We start from the raw sequence: 287 nt of genomic DNA on the forward strand, positions 1-287 counted from the left end.
TCTTTTCTTTCTTTCTTTCTTTCTTTCTTTTTCTTTCTTTCTTTCTTTTCTTTTGTTTCTTTTTTGTCTTTCTTTTTTTGTCTTGTTAGTGTTTTGCCTGTTTGCTTTGATTTTTGTTTGGAGATTATCTTTTTGTGTGTGAAGGAAGGTTCTTTGATTTTGTTGCTGTTGTTGTTTTGTTGAGAAGAGAGATAAAGAAAGCCAACATTGGGTTGGGTGGGAAGGGACAATCTAAGATGAGTTGGAGGAGGAGAAAATGGGATCAAAATATACTGAATGAAAAAAAA

This window comes from Grammomys surdaster, unplaced genomic scaffold (genome assembly GCF_004785775.1).
Source record: "Grammomys surdaster isolate TR1022 unplaced genomic scaffold, NIH_TR_1.0 126091, whole genome shotgun sequence".
Classification (NCBI taxonomy): Eukaryota; Metazoa; Chordata; class Mammalia; order Rodentia; family Muridae; genus Grammomys; species Grammomys surdaster.